This window comes from Carcharhinus amblyrhynchos, chromosome 21, assembly GCF_965287045.1.
Source record: "Carcharhinus amblyrhynchos chromosome 21, sCarAmb.v2.hapA, whole genome shotgun sequence".
In the NCBI taxonomy this organism is placed as follows: Eukaryota; Metazoa; Chordata; class Chondrichthyes; order Carcharhiniformes; family Carcharhinidae; genus Carcharhinus; species Carcharhinus amblyrhynchos.
The window spans coordinates 19,900,351-19,918,004 of NC_137344.1; the positions used below are offsets into that span (position 1 = coordinate 19,900,351).

General features: G+C 38.5%; 1 protein-coding gene across 1 annotated transcript in view; it reads left to right on the forward strand.

Annotated features, from left to right (window-relative positions):
- The first annotated feature begins 219 nt into the window (after nt 1-219).
- The window catches only part of LOC145356699 (cAMP-dependent protein kinase type I-alpha regulatory subunit), a 48,696-nt gene continuing 31,261 nt past the window's right edge, over nt 220-17,654 (forward strand). Inside the window, exon 1 of the mRNA XM_080209595.1 lies at nt 220-268. The gene's annotated coding sequence lies outside the window, so the exon portion shown is untranslated. The remainder of the gene's footprint in view (nt 269-17,654) is intronic.

Consider the following 17,654-nt stretch of genomic DNA (forward strand, 5'->3'; position numbering starts at 1 on the left):
GATGAATAGTCTAGCGATAATACCATTAGGCTATTGCCTAAATACCCTGGAGCAATGAGAGCTTTCATGGTAATGAGAAAGTCTTCTGCAATCTGCGTAAGTGGAGTCTTCAATGCAGGTGGCAGTAATAATGTAACATGCTCAATAGCAGATTGCAATGATGAAAACCAATGTTGCATGACATGACTCACATGGGAGATTGCAAGGCACACCGGGTTACTGAACTCCTCCCACTAAATAGACACCTTTCAATGTAAAGTACACAAAGGTAAGTGCTGCTCCTGAAATAACTTGTGTGTTTGAAACTAAACTGCCTGGATTTATTTCTCATAAAGCCCAATATACTAGACCTTACTGTGTTCCAGGTGGTCCTCAGTGACCATTATCTCTGCTAACTCTTGCTGACTATGGATAAATATACTTTTATCCATTCTATATTTCCTTGTCCTTAATATTGTGTATTTGTCCTATAATGTATGTATCTACACAGGTTCTTGAGGTAAGTGAGGATGGTAATGGTTAATGGCAAGGTATGTGATGCTGCTTGGGTGTGACTGAAGGCCTAATTCCTCTTGTTATGTGAAGAATGTAGATGGTATATTGTTAGGCTGTAGATTCTCAGCATTGAACATATTTAACACAGAGATCAATAGTTTTTGAATACTAAGGGATTAAGGAATGGGGATAGTGTGGAAGGGCGGAATTGAGGTAGGGACCAACCATAACTGTATAAGTAGCAGAGTAGATACAAAGGGCCGGATATATTACTCGGGCTCCTATTTCTCATGTTCTTGTAATATGCACATTAATGTGGAAATTGTAGTGCCATTTATTTTCTATCAAGATGTACTTGTGGACTGGCTTCTTGATTTATCATTTGTCAATTTGGTATAAAGCAGCATTCTAACACTCTTATGTTCTGCATTGTCTCAGTATCTTCTAAACTCTCCCTCTTGAATAAATAGGAAGTAAGTTTCATACAAATGGAATCAAATCCCTTCCATGCTGCATTTCCCTCTTTCATGTTTCTCCTTGGGAGTAGTGTCTACAGAAATGTTCATTGATTACCTTTTTGTACTTTTTAAAAGTGTGCAGTCCTCTGAGTGTTTGAGATCAAGTCTACTTTGTTAGTGACATATCACTGCTTGCTGTCTCCTTAGCAAGTTTGGTGTCGGTCTCTCATTGTATTTGATATGCTTTTGTTACTCTAGTACAGAAATTAACAGCATTTGCCAGACATTGCTGTTAATCAGCCTCTTATCAATGGTAATTTCACCCTAAATTGAAGATGCCATAGCTGGATTAATATACCTCTTAATATTTATATCTGCTAATTGAAATGAGCTGATTGAAAAAATATTTGCCATGATTGGCTGTTTGATCTTCATTGCCACTGACAAGATCTCTTAAATGTTGCAGAAACTGTTTCTTCAAGTTTCATTCTTCCTTGTTAATTATGTTTAAACATAGGCAGTTCTCCAAGTTTTAATTAGAAGATGGATATCAAGCTTTTTGTTTCTTAACAATATCGCACTACCGAACCTTGGCTTGTCTGAAACCACAGGAATTTTAAAAATTCTATATCAGATTTTTGGTGTAAATGTTATTTTGGAGTATATTTATGGCAATCTTTTCCAGAATATCAGGAATGTTTTGATGCTATATTGTGGCAACATATATAAGTGCTAGTTATAGTGATAATGAATGTTACAACCTGTCTGAAACAGAGGGCTGTTGACTAATAAAAACCACAGGCAGCCAAGTGTTTTTTTCATTCCCTTGAAAAATATGGTGCAATAATCATTATTGCTATTACTTTAATATGGGCACTCAAAGAATGTGGCCTATGAGACACACAAATATCTTGCTGTTTCATTCAACTGGATCTACTACTAGATAATAATAGCATTCTTTATATAAACAAAATATAATCTAAATTTTCATGTCCAGATTTACTCGTTTAGCCATTCGCTTTTCTATTGTAAAAGGCAGTGAGTGAAACTGAATTTGTTCTCATAGAGTATCATATTGCGCAATGTGATTCAAATTGGTCTCATACACCCAAATACCAGACTGCATCTCACATTAGAGAACATTAAACAGCGATTTTAATTTGGGTCACAATTCAGCTGAGCATTAAGCCTTCATGACGTTCTTGATATGATGCACTGAAAGATTTTACTTCTGAGTCACATTTTACTATGAGTATTCCACCCAACTGATGTACATTATTTCTGATGTCAGTCCCAGGGCCTACTTAAAGTGGGGATGTACCTCTTAAAACAAGGTTGCATTCTCTACTTGGATTTTTAACTGGGCAACTCTTTGAATACATGTTACCTTCAGAGATGGGACGAAGGATCCTGTCTCTTTTCTGCTGCCTGCTTGGAAGTCCTAGAGGAACAAATGAATCAATTAAGGGGCAACTACTCCCCAGAAGCCAGAAAAATGGTCCCAAAATTACAATGAAGCTGACATGAATATAGGTGGCTGAGAGGGTGCCTCCGCATCACCCCAAATCCTGAAATCATTGCAACAAGAGATTCAATGATCAATTAAGAGCAAAAAGGGTGAGTACAGCTATTCACCTTTCTACTTTTCTCAACACCACCTGGCAGTCTTGGCAGCCTTCTCCCCAATCACTCTCAATGATTCCCTCTTTCTCACCCTTCAGCATACAATCACAATGGCACATTGCAACGTGATTTTTATCACTCCAAACCCACCCATCTTTTCCTTAGCTCCCTTCAAACCACGTACTGTCACTGTTCTCTTTTCACAGCCTATCACTTGCACAAGCATTAATTACTTCCAGCATTCCTTCCTCACATACACTTTTCCCATTATCTTCATAACATTGCATCCTCATTCCATCTTCCTTCTTCCCCATCTTTCAACACCTGCACTATATTCACAAGTTTTAAACATCTCCAATTACTTAGTGCTATAGAGAGGAATAAGATGGCTGAGGGGTTGGCATCATCACTGTCCTCAGCCATGCAGAGCAGGACACTGTGAAGTTTTGTGATTTAGACTGAGCCAGCAACATCAGAGAAAATGACAACATATCAGTATATGTTACTTGCAACCTCAGAAATGTGCTGCAGCTTCAAAGCTTCAAGCTTGATATTCAGTTATCCGCCAAGGTAATTTTCATCTGACAACTTGACTCTTGTCCCTTTACTTTTCTGGGTGCCATGCTGCAAGAGGAGGAAAATCCTCCTGTGGGTGCACCATCACTTGTTTCATTCCCACCCCTTGTCACCAGCTTGGACATTGGCATTCCATGTGGGTTACATAGTGAGCCAGATGGAGTTGCATATGGTAAAATACCATACATCAGTGAGCCGCAAGACTTACTGATGGCAGGGATGTTTTGAAATTCTGTTCCAGGAGGGGAACATAGACATGAAAACTTTTTTGACTCAGCCATGGAAAGAAAACTGCTGGCCTCACACAAACGGAATTGTGACGTGTTGGAAGACCTGCCGAGTATCGTCAGTGCAACGGGTGAGAAATTGGAGGAGTCCACTTCCAGTCTTTGTGGCATCATCACAGATGGCATCAGCACTCTACAATCTAACCACCAGGCATGATGCAGCCAGACTTTAGCACACGTCCATGTTTGCATGAAGCAGCTTTGGTGAAAGCTCAAATTCTGTCATGCAAATTCTAGACTGCAGTCCCAGCTTGGAGAAACAGATGTGCACCTTGGAATAAGTGGTGGTTTGAACCGTTAGACATTTGGGAGAAGCTGCCTATCTTCCACAGTCTGCTCATCCGCAGATTGGTGGAAATGATGACCACTACCACAGTGCATTTGGGAAAATATTTAGCACAGATGAAAATTTGTAACATGCTCACTCAACCTCTCAGTGGTTGAATGCTTTCCTAGTGAATAACTGAACCATATAGATTTGGAATGTCCCAAGTTTTCATCTTGGTGCGTGCTTGGATAATTGATCTTTGCAGTTGGGAGTGTGTCTGGGTTAGGGAGGATAAAATCAGCCAGATTCTTCACTTTTGATTGCTTGCAGCTCCAAGTACATTAGTTTAGACATTGAGTGACGGTTTCAGGTACAGCTGTACTAATCTCTTCCATCCACCTATTATGGTCAAATAGTCTTCTGATGTTCACTCTCAATACTCACAGATGCTTAATGACCATTTGAGCATCCCACTGAAGGGCAATCAAAATCCATGTCATTCTAATCTCACAGGAGAGAAGTGGGAAGTGGGTAAAACAATGACAAAATTGCAAAGGAATAAATCATCTTTCAGACCCATTCGTTTTGTGTAATTGCTTCATATTAATCTCATGTTCCTACACTTTGGGGTTTTCTTATTGTCTATTTATATAATACTCCCAAACCTGAGTTCTATTTCCCTTTGATGTGTTTTTTGAATAATTGCAAACACACCAGGCTTGCTGCAAAGAGGGGGCAAAACAATTTACCACCAGTCCCTGTTGATTAATGGTCTGCTCGAAACCAGCTCAGGTAAAATGGAAATAAGAAGGGAATGATTTGGGATCACCCACATATGGAACTAATATGAACAGGCACAAGTTGTTACCATAAGTGGGTTTCCTCACATCTTCTCAAGTAAGATGACATTTGGCATCCAAATCATCCAGCAAATTATAGCTGCATGTACATTGATGTGGTGTAATTTCACACTTCTATCGGGTTTAACACAGTAAGCTTTTATAAAAAATACCCAACTAATGACACATCATTTCCAGCAATACACATTGATACCCCGATTGTGTTTGAAATCTTCATTGTATATGGTGCAATGTTACCTATATTGAAAGGGAAGAACAGTATTAACCTTTGCATTTATTTATTGAATACAGTTGAAAGTAAAAGAAAATGCCCAGGTCTTAAAGTACAAACTACTTAAAATAATTGTCGTGATTAAAGATTTCAGTGTGAATTATTAAAAATAAAGAAATGTTGCAAAGTAGGAGGCTACAGATATGAGTATAAAAAGAATAAAAAGAATAACAAACTAATTTCTGAAAAGAACATGGCAAAAAGTGAGATCTAAAATAGAGATACTTCACGTTAGCAAGGACTCCCACTTAAGATTAACCTTAGTCTATGAACAGTTATTTCTAAGCATTCAACTTTAGAGTAAATTGTTTCAGAAGTGCCTGTGAATAAGCCTTCATTGTTCTTTTCAGCTGCTATACCAGTAAGGTAAATTATTTTATGTCCTCATAGAGTGTATCCCATTAATCTTTCTCTTTAGCAATGGTTCATTATTTTTATGTATGAGATGACATGCCAATAATGATTACCTCGAGACAAATATAAGTGTAGATGCCTCAGGAAGTTACAAAAGTTTTGTAGTACTTGTAAAAATGAATTCAACATTTACCTCTAGAACTAGAGAAACTCCAAAGGCATTGTTTCAGCAAATGATTCTATCAATAATAATGAGCTTTGAAAATTGCTTACAGATAGTGAGAAGTAGACCCAATCTTTATTGAGGAGCGTGCTACTTTAACAACTTTGTCGGCTACCGTTACCATTCAGTTGTCCCAGTATAAACTATGTAAAAGGAAAATTATTCCTCCGTGCATGAGATGCAGAAAGGTTGTAACTGCATTTATGAAGGGAGGATTATGTTGCACCTAGCTTCCAGAGAAAGTCTACCCGATGATCACCTGAAGAAGTACTCTCCAACCATTTTAAGCACAAGGTCACTTCTAGCATCAAAATGCAGCGCAAGATCTACTCTTAAAAATTTGACTTCACTGAAATCCTCCTAGATGTAGCTATGCATAACACTAAAATATTCTCGGTGTGACACCTGTGCTTGTACATTATCTGTGAGTGTTGTGAAGTCTGGGTTGTGGTTTGAGATGGATAGTCTCATACAATCTATCAGATGGGCATCTGTGAGATGAGTGTGACTCTTGAACTTGATGATTTTTACCTGGAAAAGCCAGAGGTATGTGGAATGAAAATAGGCCTTCATCTTGAGTGCACACAATGTCAGAAGAGGATACTTCTCTCTATTTACAAGACCCCAAAAGTCTTTGCCACTTGACCTAGCTTTCAACTCTCATTTTGCACGGTGATTATTTCCATGTCAAGCCCATGGCTTTGTTTGAACACCAGCTGAAATTTTGCTGTCCACTTGAAGACAAACTGAATAATTTGAGGCATTTGAGACAAACATAATAATTTTGTTCCATCTTGTCTAACTCCTGAAATTGTCTGTTGAAATCCTTTTTCGGTTCGTTCAGGTGGTCAGAGAATTTATTTGGATGGAACCCTTTCTCCTTGACCTGTTGGATTTTCTCCAGATTCGGGAAGTACTCAGTAATTTTGCTCTTTAACTGGGAGGACCACAGGCCCAGTTTCAACTTTAACACATTCACTGCACTGATCATGTGTGACCAGTCTCTGTCTCTCCCCTGCAGTTCACAGTTCAGCCCACTCAATTTTACACTTATGTCCGTAAGAGATGTCAAATCTAGCATAGCTCACCTCATTTCTTGATTTAAGAAAGCTGAAATTTCAGGGAGTAGATCTAAAAATCTCTGGAGGACTTCTCCTCGACTTAACCACCTCACATCTGTATAAAGGATTAGCTCACTATAGGTGGCATTAAGCTTTTCAAGTAACAATTTGAACAAACAATGTTGCAGAGTTCTGGCACAAATTAAGCTAATGATCTTGACAATAATTGTCATTACATGAGAAAAATCAATAACTTTGTTCGCAAACATTTGTTGGTAAATAACACGGTGGTAATTGACAAAGAAGGGGAATACAGCATCATTTCTACAAAGTGCAACCTGCACTGACACCCAGCATTGATGGTGCACCATCAGTAGTGATTGAAACCAGTTTCAATTTTAAATTTAGATTTAATTTAGTTTAATTTTAAAACCGTTTTCATTCGTTGTCCTCTTTTTGAGAGGCAAAAGAATGAGGAAGCCCTCCTTTCTTGTTGCATCTGTGAATGTATTGCGAACAAAATAAAAAGCTGGGTCATATCAGTCATGTCTCTTGACGCATCAGACTGCAGTGAGAAACATTCACAGCTCGATAAGTCTTGGTGTATTTGCTGAGACCCACCTTCGTACAATTCCACTCTTCTGGCCATTGTTAAAACATTAAGCAGCATGCTTCTGATGGCTGTCATAATTTCATCTTTGTTTTTAAAGTCTTTGAACAAGATGTCGACAGCAACCATAATAGCTTCCGTGATAACTTCGCCATCGATAAACAGTTGCTTATGTTTTGCCAGAAGATGGCTAATGCAAAAAGACACCTCTTTGCGAGCCTTGCCGTTAGCCACAGGTTTTCAAAAGACCAATTGTTGAGCTTGCAGTATTCCCTTTAACTCCCAACTTTCTTTGTCTGAATGGCACTGTTTAAAGAGAAATGTTCTTGAAATTTTACATGTGTTGTCTTGTGATGCCATTCCAAATTACCCCTTGTACTCAAGGCCAAACCCTGTTGACAAATAAGACAAATGGTTTTGCCTTTAGCATTCATGAAAAGAAATTCACTTTCCCATTCCTGGTGGAAATGGTAGGTTTTTACCCTCTTGAAGCCCCTGGCACCTTGCTCATTATTTTGTCTTCACCCAGCTGGGCCCACGTTTAGGCACCTGCAATCTGGCAGTCAATGAGCTGATTCGCTCATCATCACAAGAAGTCCGAGACTCATGCATTTTGGCAGTGGTTCAGCAGACAATGACAATCAAGTTTTTGAGACTCTGCAATTGACTATTTGGAGACCACATTCCTAAAGTAAGGAACTGAATATTTCTAATGTCCACAGACATTTCAAAATGGGCATTGATTTAATTATGTCGCATCAGGTCCATGAAATATAGGATGTCACACATTGAGCATTTGTCCTGAAGAAAATGAGCACTTCAGACCTTTTTCCATTCAAAATAATTTCAAATAGGACTTTTACAGTCAATAGAAGAAAACTTCATCTCTTCATTCTTAGCTTGATTTGAACTTTCCCAGTAGCGAAAACTCATGTAACTCAATTTACCGCCCAATTCCATTTTGCAACTTACCCCTATTTCACATCTCACTCAGATAATGAAACCCATCACACATTATATAATCCACATATATTTATATCTCCCCCATCCTGCCATTGCAGCACAGATAAGTTTAGATAAAATTTGTGACTTTGATCAAATTAATCATCATGTGTTACTGATAATCAGACTGATATTCATCTAGATGTATCAAGCAATTTGTGACAATGGTGAATAAGTGCAAAATGAAAAGGCTTAGCTGTGTATCGGATAACTGAATAATTAACTCATTTTAGTGGGATCCCTGATTTGTCATCTTCACAGATATCCCAATTTTCAAAATCCCATTCCAAAGATACACTATGAGTATTGCCATTTCCATTGCTCCCTCCTTGTAACCCTGCTGTATGAACCATTCTACCCATGTTGAGATTCTCCAGGTATGTTTGTACGTTTGTGTGAAACATTTACTATCTAGATTCTAGAAGCCTAACAATCCTCTTAATGCTAAAACGTGTTATTCTCCAAATTTCTGAACTACTAATGAAACGGTCAGTTTCTAACATGATTAGAACTGGCTAATTAAGAGATTTGCCCACTTCTTAATAACATGGTTAATTTTCTTTCCATACTATTGAGGGCAACAAGGTGGCACGTTGGTTAGCACTGTTGCCTCACAGTGCCAGGAACCCGGATTCAATTCTCAGCTTGGGTCACTGTCTGGGCAGAATTGCACATTCTCTCCATGTCTGTGTGGGTTTCACAGTTCAAAAGACATGCAGATTAGGTGCATTGGTCATGCTATATTCCTCCTCAGTATACCCGAACAGGCACCACAGTGTGGCAACTCAGGGATTTTCACAGAAACTTCGCTGCAGTGTTAATGTAAGTCTACTTGTGACATGAATAAATAAAGCTTAGAAAAGGGTTTTTTTTGTGCTGATTTGGACCTGCAATTATGATTTTGCAATGTTTCTTCAGCAACTAAATAGCCACTTGATAGGCATAAATGTTGCTAAAGTTCAACAATTCAGCCCTGATGTGTGCAATAGTTTAAAAACATGTTTGAGTGCCAACAGTAAAGAAGGTTAATTCAGGCATGGGGCCTGCATATACTGGTAAGCGTAATAAAGCAGCAATGTTGTGCCAAAATAATCCATTAATATTCAAAGGGCCAGATTTTGCTAGAGTGGGGTAACATATGGCATGCACTGTTAGTTGTTTGTGCACATTTACATGTTAAAAGCTTTTGCCTACTATGTTACTGGAAATGTGAACTGGTAATGGTGCATCAAAGGTTTCTGGGACTCTGATTAACAACAGACAATGTATGTACTCAACCAATGGGATTTAAGGATTGGTAATTAAGCAGAGGAAGGATGGAGGAGGAGAATAATTTTGAATGGACAAATACAATATCAGGTCTTGATAGAAAGAAAGAGAGAGAAAGAGAAATTAAGAATGGAGAAAAAAAGATGAAAAGGAAATGTAAGTTTATTTTTCTTAATTTGACATTTTCAAAATTACCTAAAACTTTTCACCTCATAAGTAATTAAGCTCCACATGTATCTGTGCACTTTCCGGGCAAGAAGTGTTGATCGTTGTCATTAACAATGATTACATTGTTAAAAATATGCTTATGCTATAAGTACTAGACTTAACTCTCTATGATGAGTTTAATGGAAAATGAATTTGTAAATACAGCAGTTCCATGAAAACCTTTGACTGTTAAGCATGTCATGCTATTTTTTTAAAAATGAATGGAAGGGCAGAATTTCTGATGGTTCAGAATTTATAGGGTAAATGTTCCTTGACTGCCTGATTTGTACATTAATAATGGCACATGTTGTTCAGACACCGATGTTTTTTTCAGTAAAATTTGTCCCATTTAAGAGCTGGAAGAGTCAGAGTAAATCTTCAGACAAGGTCAAGCCTATCTAGATCATTTGGATCATTTGGCAGAAAGTCCAGAAATTGGAAACACAATCCCTATAGACAGGTTTATGATTTTGTTACAGAGGAAGCTATTATTGATTGGCAATGAGATTGTAGAAATTGGAGAATGTAATGAACAAAGTTAAAAATGCCTTTTTTATAAGTAGATTGTTGATTTTTGTATTTGCCATTTTTCTCACCTTTTACTAGCCATTTTAACTCTTGTTCAAATAGCAGGAACATTCTCAGCTACTGTCAACTGGCATCAATCACATTTTTTGCTATGGTCATTTACACCAGAAAATTCAAATCAGTTCATGATGTACAAACAATACAGTTCAGGAATAGGCTCTTCGGCCCACCAAGCTTGCGACAATATGTGGTTTCTATCCCTCAGTTTGCCTCCCGTGTCTATCAAGATATGCCTTGAACATTGCTAATACCTCCTGCTTCTACCACCTCCACTGACAGTGTGTTCCAGGCACCCATCACCCTCTGAGTGAAAAACTTTCCCCATATGTCTCCCCTAAACTTACCTCCTCTCATCTTAAACCTGATAAAAAAAAGTGCCCTCATGTCGTTGACCTTTCGATCCTGGGAAAAAACCTCTGACTATGTAGGACAATCAGGGAAATTCAGGAACTATTCTAAACATTGAAAGTAAACAAGTATTAAGTAAACAAAGCAACAGTTGGTGGTTGACTTACTAATGAATATAGTCAATGAAAGAAGTCAAATAGTGACAGAGTAACTTTGTTCCCGCGTGGATATGCACTAAAACATGTTTTCTGAACTTCCATATTGGCAAGAACCATGGGTGGGATTTTATGGTCTCGCTCGTCCCAAAACTGTAAAATCCCATCTGCGATCAACAAACCTTCCCATGGAACATCTCTCGCTCGCTACAATTCCCACAGTGGGCAAGGTGGTAAAATTCTGGCCCATAGGTGAGTAAAGTGCAAATTTGAAAAGCTCATAAGACACAAGTACAAATAACTGAATAACCATTTTCTGTGCTAAATTTCACTGATTACGCTTTTAATACTCACATATGATATGTTTTATAGTAAGCTAATCTGATCAACTAATTTCATTTAAGTTATTTTACTCTATAATCTCTTCTACTATCCATCTTTAAGTATTATTTGTTTGCTTCCATTGAGATTTTCATTTGCTTGTATCATTTGCTCAATCACTTAAACTTCTGATTACATCAGCTTTTGCTGTTGAACTTAAATTTAATGCATTTAACATTCATTTTCCTTTCTTTTATTTCTTGGAGTCCTTATATTATTAACATTTTTCCCTCTCTGCCATTCCTGGTTGATTCTTAACTAATAGCTTTGATATTTATTTACCTTATTCTGATTCTAACCGGCTAATTAAAAGAATTAAGAAGCTTTGATAAAGGATCATTTGGACTTAAAACATCGGTCCTTTTCTCTCCTTACAGAGGCTGCCAGACTTGTTGAGATTTTCCAGCATTTTCTCTTTTCATTTCAGATTCCAGCATCCGCAGTAATTTGCTTTTAATTGGAATAATTCTCCCACTTTTCAGTTGTTACAGGGCTGTTACGATGGTTTTCTTAGTGTATTTAAAACTACTGTTCCCCTCAAGTAGACAGATAAAGTCACAGAGTGATTTCAAGATGATTTATTAAAAGACGACCAAAGCAATAGGACTCCGAATGAAGTCATTCAGACCATTCAAAGTGAAAAATTCAAAACACATAAACAATTATAGTTTCAAGTCCAATTACAAGTAATTAGAACATATCAATAAGAGAATAGGAGTTATTTTTAACCAAACATAGTTATGAATTGATGCTACAACATATAAAAGTACAGTTTTTAAAACCAATCACAATTGCCTTACACTTGCTTAACTATAATATCAGTTGACGTAAGGTTTTTACTTGCCTCAATTGAGTATTGTTTTCCACTATCTTTTACGCATCCCAGCTGTGTCTGGATATTAAACATGAATCATTACCTTGTCCAATGCATGATTTAAAGGCCTTCTCTCAGCAGTGTATCTTTCTCTCTTCCTTATCTGAAGGTTAGGTGTCTGGAACTAGCTGCTTACTATCCTGTATTTAAACATTGTGTAGGCTTTTGCTATTTGTCTCTGTTAATTGTTTTAGTGGACACAGTCATTAATATGACTATTATTTTCTCCATAGTTATCAGTATGGGTATTAATCTCCCTCATCAACCATTGTGTTTAAATATTTCCCATATTAAAGGGTGTTATAAGGTTTATTTATGCTGATTTCCTATCATCCAGTGCTCCCTTAAATTTTTACTGTTTTGTCAGGTATTGAATCCTTAAAACTTAACCAGAATGGGTAAACTATGTGGATTATCTTGTCTCCTTTAGGGGTTCAGGAACAATAACATGTGCTATATACAGTCACCCATTGAGTAAAATAAACTGGAGTGTGAGGAAGCACCATTAAAGTCAATATTCACATACAATATATTCAGGATGGTCTAACTATTAGGGAGAATTTGGGAACCCAAGCAGTAATCAATCCAAAGATGGGTCCTTGAAAAGCATAACATTGCTAAATCCTAAAGCACTTACATTCATTGCTGCAGATCCAGAAGTGGAAAAGGCACTGGAAAGGATCAAGGGAAGCAAGTAGATCATGGATTTCACCATATTTCAATGTAAATAAATTCTGCATATTATTACATTTAGAGAGTAGTTGCTTAAATCTATGATCACCAGCCTTTTGGCTTATCATATCAAGTGTCTGGTTCTTATTTAGAAGTAGAGCTACTGAGGAAAAATGTTATTGCTTAATATGGATAAAAGGGAACGTTAGGTAATTGGCACAATAACAGCAAATGCTGGAAAAGCTTAGCAGGTCTGACAGCACCTGTGGGGAGACAATAGAGCCATCGTTCGACTCTAGATGATCTTTCATCAGAGCTGTCTGTGGGGAGAGAATAGAGCCATCGTTCGACTCTAGATGATCCTTCATCAGAGCTGTCTGTGGGGAGAGAATAGAGCCAACATTTCGAGTGTAGATGACACTTCATTAGAGCCGTCCAGCTTCTAGCATCTGCAGTATTTTGCTTTTATATTAGGTAATTGAGTATTGTATGGATGAATGTGTCTTTAAGGAAAAGCTCGTGTCACCTCTTAGGTCAACATGTCTCAAGTAAAGGATACAAGTAACACCATATCTTATAGAACAATTAAAATAAATTGATTGAATCCACGGCGCAAAGGAAGAGACTTGGCAACGCAGCTATCCCACATTCTTTGGGTGAAAAAATGTGTTCAGGATGTTGCTTGCTTATTTGCCTGCTTGTTAGTTTGTTTCTTTATGTATTTGTAAGTAATTCATAAGATCCCTGTCTAGTTTTAGACTACGGAGAAAGTTTATGTAATGTTAACCATATTCTCTTTCTGTTTAATTTGAGGGCCTACTTCTCTAATGCTGACAGTGAATTATTTCATAAAAACACAAATCTGTATTCCAATTGCTGAACTAAATGTACTCTGTCTTCTTCCCCTCTATGTGTGCATGTGTGTTGTAAGAATTGTCTCTATTGAGGATTGAATTAAGGGTTTATGAGTGGATTATATTGAGAGTGTGACTGTTCAAATGATTCTCTGTGAGGAGATTGACATTGTCGAATGAATTTATGTACAGTAGTTTGGAAGAATCTTTTACCTTTATTTCGATGTACTGTAAAGAAAACATTAGTGTATAAAGTATAAGCAAAGATAAGAATTAAGAGAGATAATACGATTAGATACATAATTTGGTTTGTTTCAGAGGCATTTTCATATTTTGGGGGGAGGAGGTGATTTAACTGTTTCTATTCTGGATTATATTAAGGGTTAAGAAGAATTTTGGTTTCAATTTAAGATGAATTGGGCTTTATGTTTGGTTGGTTTAGAATGCCTGTGTGTTTTCAAACAATGTTTGGACTTTAGAGCCTAGTGAGAGGTTTTTAGAAGCAAGAAACCCCTGAAGTTGCGATGGAGAAAAATGGCAACTGAGTTATGCTCTGCTACAAAAGGAAAACTTGTTGCTTTTTTAAGAAATAAAATAATGTAATAAAAGCTGACCTGGAAGCTGCAGACATCCAGTCTGTTGTGCTTAACCAGAGAACTCAGTCTTGTCTGTTAAGAGAGAAAAAGGACTTCTAGAGAACTGAATAGGACCAAGCTCAGGAAAGAGGCAAAGTCTAGCTACAGAATGGGCACCAATGGAGTGTCTATGTGTGTCAGGCGGGTTGTGATGTTTAACCATCAATGATGCCTATACTTGGACCAGGAGTTCATATTGGTAGAAAGATACCATAGATCTGAGCTGTGGCCTGTGCAGCCAAATGCCTCCCGGACTATGAATGTTTAAAAGTCTATCGGAGTGAAAGCCAAAGTAAAAAGTTAAGCTGGATTAAACCTGTTGAATTGAGTTGAAGGTAGAAGTTCATATTGTTTAGAATCATTGATGTATTTGTTCAGTGTTCCTTTTTATTCATTATTGCTTATTTGTTTTGTTGACGTTTGCATGGCAAAGATTATTTCAATGCGTCAGTTTAATCTTGGAGACCTGATACATATTTCCTTACACTTGGTTCTTCCATGCGTTACATTCTTTAAATGATTATGGCCCATCAAGCCAGTATATAAGTATTAGGCTTTCCAGTATTCTCATAGCCAGAGTCACAACAATGTCCTTGACTTTTATTGAATCAATTTCCACTTCAGTATTCACAACAGAATGCTACTCAGATCAGACCCTCCATTTGTACATGTGTGTGTGTGTGTGTGTATGTGTGTACACATATAATTCATGTTATCACGGATCTTGGTTACACTTTTTGTCAACATTTAACATTAAAACCACTAACGTAAAACATTTAGAATTAATGAAACACTACATTATATTACAGGGGCGATTCTCCGACCCCGCCGTGGCATTAGTAGATTGTATCAAACCCAGGGAATAGCATGCAGATCTTAAAGTCCATTTTGCAACCAGTGCCAGTTTATGAGCCTCTTGGCCCTTTCCTAATGGCATGAACTGGATCACACCCAGAAAGGGCGCAAGACTGACAGCTTATTTAAAGTAGCATTTACATATGCAAAGCTCATTCAAATCACAGAGCGTGGACTTTACCAGCCTTCGGATGCAATAATGGACAGAATCACTACTGGTCATACTGGGGAGATTCAGAGACCATTGAAGCCCCCTGGGTGTTTGGGGGCATGGCCGGTGGTGCCCATCTAGCAGGGCCCAATTGGCACACTGGCTTTGCCTCACTGGCATGCTGGTGATCTCCAGCAGTGGCCATAGGACACCCTAAAGTGGCTACCAGACAGCCTGGCAGTGCCAGTTGGGTACCATCATGGGTAGCTACAAATGGGGGGGCTCTGACAGGAATGTCATGAAGGCAGTCTTGATGGGGTGCACATCAGGGGTCCTGATTGGAGGTGGGAGGCATGTCAGGGGTTGGGCAGGTGACCCATTGAAGCTCCCGATGCCCTGATATCGGTGATCCAGTTGGGGGCAGGAGTGGTGGGGGTAGATGAATTTGCTACCGATGAGGAGGAGGTGGTCCTGATTCCATGGAATGAGGAGGGGATCTCCCAATGCACTCTGAGATCAGGGCACCCTTTTGAAACAGCGCCCGAGCACTCAGAAGCTGGCCTCACCAGCGTGTTTAGGCTTTGCTCCCCCAGTGCTGGTGGAAAACTCCCAACTCTCCAAAGAAGTGAGTGAGTATGCAAGGATTGTGGTTGCGGAGCTTGCCTGAGAGACTGATATGGATCACTCTATTATTCTTGCCCTTCTGACACTTCAAATTTTTTTTGTGAAAATTCCGCCCAAATGTACTTGTAAACATTTGCTTGTAACAATATAGTTGCACTTTCTTGCTAGTACAAGGCTCTGTGAAATAAGTTTCTGAAATCTGCTTCCACTCCATAGGACACAAGAACAGCTTCTTCCCTGCTGCTGTCAGACTTTTGAATGGGTTTACTTTGCATTAAGTTGATCTTTCTCTACACCCTAGCTAAGGCTGTAACACTAGATTCTGCACTCTCTCATTTCCTCCTCTATAAACAGTATGTTTTGTCTGTATAGCATGCAAGAAACAATACTTTTGACTGTATGTTAATACATGTGACAATAATAAACCAAATCAAATCAGAATCAAAAAAATCATTAAAACAACAATTTGTGTATATAATGGCCAGAATTCTCTGGCTGCTTATGCCAGCGGGATGCTCTGGTCCCGCTGGCAGTGCACCCCTGGCTGTGTGTTTCCTTGCAGCATGGACTGCCTTCATTCGGAAATCCCCTTTACAGCGGTGGAACTAGAGAAGCCCACTGCCAGTGAATGGCATGCTGCCTTCCACTGCCGAGAAACACACGGCTGGGAAACCGGAGAATCCCACCCCTTGTAACATAAGGATCTGGCACATATGGGTTAATATGGGACTGAATATAGTACTATCCACATAGTGATGTAAGAGTGCAAATGAAGTGCCTCCAAGATCAGTGTGATGTTGGACAGAACTGTACGCAGACCTAACCTTGGAAACAGCTCTTAGCTTGAATCCTTTCCTCTATATTTGCAAATAGTTCTAGTCTAGTAGTCAGCAAAGACGTGCAACTAACCTACTAAACACTCTGAAGACTTTATCAAGCCTATTTTGCACACTACACAGAGCATTTTTAACACAGAAAAACATCCCAATGTGCTTGACAGTGGTGCAGTTAGAAAAAAATTGGATGTTAAACATGTTCAAAAAAGGTGGATTTTACAGACGATCTTAAAGGAAAAGGATGGCAGAGAGACAGAGGGGTGTAGTCAACTAATGTCCTCCAGTAGTCAACTGAAAGAAGGTAGGATCAGAGAAACAAAGTATTTGGGAATAGGATTATGAGGGTGGAAGAGATTCTAGACATAGATAGGGCAAAACCATAGAGGGATTTATATATGAGGATCAGAATTTAAAATTGGAGGCTGGTAAAGCTGATATGTGAACAGCATTTGGTGTGAGCTATTTTGAATGACCTGAAATTTACAGAGGATGAAGGATAGAAATTAGCGTGGAGCACATTGAAATTTGAAAATGACAAATGAATGGATGGGGTGTTAAGAAGCTGGTGACCTGAAGTAAGGGAGGAGGCGAGTAATGTTATGGAAGTCCATAATTTGTTTGCTGTTCTAGTTGAAGGCGAGAGCGTGGAGACATTTGTGTGGAAGTCAGAGCTTACTTTTGCTCACCAAAATGATCTTGGAATAGTGGGTAGCTTTCACAGAGGAGAGTGAGGTCACACTCAATGTCACCCAACCAGATCTGATGTATACTAATACATCATTAGTATACTAATACATGTGACAATTATAAAGCAAATCAGGTGTGTGTGCAAGCTGCATGTGTGTAAGTATGGTGTGCAGTGTTCATACTCAGGTGTGTGTGCATGCTTCATGTGAATGGTGTGCAGGTTCATATTAAGTGTGTATGTGTTTTGCATGTGTATGGTGTGCAGGTATTGAAATGTGTGCATGCTATGTATGTGTGGTGTGCATGCTGCAAGTGTATATGGTGTGCAGATATTGAAATGTAGGTGCATGCTGTGCAGGATTCATATTGAAGTATATGTGCAGGGTTCATATTGAGGTGTGTGCATGCTGCATGTACATGATGTGTAGAG